Raw genomic sequence first — 2,341 nt, forward strand, 5'->3', positions numbered from 1 at the left:
GAATATGCATTATTTTTCCAAAATTGTGGACAGTAAGGAAAGTTCGTCCAATTGGTTTGATTTGTTTTATTTGGCCATGGTGATATGGGGAATGGCTGTTGTGACCAGCTAGGGAAAGGTGGCTGATTCTGCCCCATTCCATTGTATTGTTGAGCATTATACTGAGGAGACTGAAAAGAAGAGGATGGGTCAACGGGAATACCTGTTTGTCGTGGCTACCACTGGTAGCGCTGATTTAGTAGGTAAACTAGTTCTGTTTCTTCTTCTGCCTCTTTGTAGACTGCTTTCAATCTTGGGAGTGAGGGGCAACTTTCTGTGGAGTGATCTTTCGTGCAGATGGCACAGACTTGGACTATATCCAGCAGGCACTCTTTGTGGTTGTGTTTCTTTCTGCATCTAGGTAGAATATCACCAAATTTTTCTCTACTTTTGGTTGCTTTTGTTTAGCTTGCATGATGTCGAACTGCGTTGTAAGAGTCCCTAGAATATCAGTTTTGAAATATTCTAGTAGATTGCCGATTTCTGCACAGGTTATCCCTCCACCGAAGATATTGTTATCCCTTGTGATCATGTCACGTTCTGCCGGCTTCAGTCTTGTGCTTCCTCTTGAACTCCTAATACACAAATCAATGATGTTAGCAAAATTTTCCTGATATATGTCACCTTTGCCCATAATGTTTAATGTTTCAACCCATTGTTCTTTCATCCCTTTAATTAATGTAGTTTTTAACACATTGTCAGGCAAGGGTAAAGATGCATAAGGAGATCTCTGGAGATTGTATTGAAAGTGTTCTACATATTCCTCCAGTGTTTCACTAGGTCTTGCTGTCATTTGAAATATTTCATCCTTTAATTCTTTGGATCTACAATAATCCTGATATTTCTTTAGAAAAGCAGTTTTCATCTGATCCCAATCGTTTATAACACCTCCACCTAACCCCATAAACCATCGTAAAGCTACTCCTTTTAATGTGGAGGGAAATAATTTTAGTTTTTGGGGATTGGTGGTATAGTCATACCCCCGACATAATACATCAAACTCAAACAGAAATGCATCTGGATCCTCTGATGTTAAGCCATGGAATGTAGGAATATTCTGGAGAGGAATGGCCTTCATAGGTGCATTGACTGCAGTGTCCACAATGGGATATTACAGTGTGGAGGTTTGAGGTGTTTGCTGGTTCTGGGCCATTTGATCAAATATGTGCCAATACCCTTCTGGGATCTCTAGGGAGTTATTCCTAGGCTGACTAGAAGAAGTAGGAATGACCTTAACAACACTTCCTTGGTCTGGGATAATGAGTGTTCCTTGTTGCACTACTATCTAGGGGGATCTTGGCTCTTCAGGTTCTTCTGCTTTGTTTTGGATGATCTTGACAACACTCCCCTTATCTGGGTTGCTGAGTGTTTGAACTATTTCAAGAGGGGATTTTGGCTCTTCTATTTCCCTTGTTTCTCCTCCTCCTTCACGGAGATTACTAGAATTCCCTTCTTGTAAAGAAATTGGGCGAGAATTCTCAATTTCTTGAAAATATTGCTCAGTCTCTTATGTTTTGTTGTGCACCTCAACAAAGGCTACAGATGGTGATCTTGTGGCCCGAAGGGAGCCAGTAGGTTGTCTAGAAGCAACTTTTCTAGGGCCCATTAAGGGCTGAGATTCGACTTGCTTAATGATATCATCTATGAATGCTGATCAACCAAGGGTCACCGGTCCCTTAGCTTTGTCAGGTTTGGGTAGCGGTTTTGGATTATTTTCAAGTTTTTTTCTTCTTAGTCATACACACAACTCAAATGTTTATTTCTACCCAAAAAATTAACAAATCTACTGGAAAGCGGGTGGGGGAGCAGGGCTTTTACATGCTCCATACGCAGGTTCTTACCTTCCATTTTTAATACCCAATTCTCTCCTAGCAGGCACTCATCAGATGCACACTACTCTCTGAAAGAAAAAATGGCTACACTCTCCCCGGCAACGGCGCCAAAATGTTGAGTGATAAAAGGTGTCTTTTTAACTCCTCTTTATCCTACATTAATTATCAATCCAGGTACGATTTTCTATTTCAAGAGTGTACACAGTATGTGGCAGCAATTTAATCCAAGAGTAATGTTTCTAACTTGTAGTACAGTGCTTTCAAATACAAGAGTAAATGAATGCTTGAAAAACCTACTTGCAATTAAAAGAAACTCAATGCTCTGAAACTAAATCATTCACTCAGGAAATTAACAACAATTATCAGTCAAGGATGCAGTAGCAATAACTCTTTCCTCTGTCAACTGATATAAATGAAATCAAACATAAACAAGATCCTCAATCTGAGAACTCTAACAGTAATAGCCAATG

The sequence above is a fragment of the Pinus tabuliformis genome, chromosome 3_2, assembly GCF_031772625.1.
Source record: "Pinus tabuliformis cultivar Carrire ecotype Pingquan chromosome 3_2, CPIR1, whole genome shotgun sequence".
Classification (NCBI taxonomy): domain Eukaryota; kingdom Viridiplantae; phylum Streptophyta; class Pinopsida; order Pinales; family Pinaceae; genus Pinus; species Pinus tabuliformis.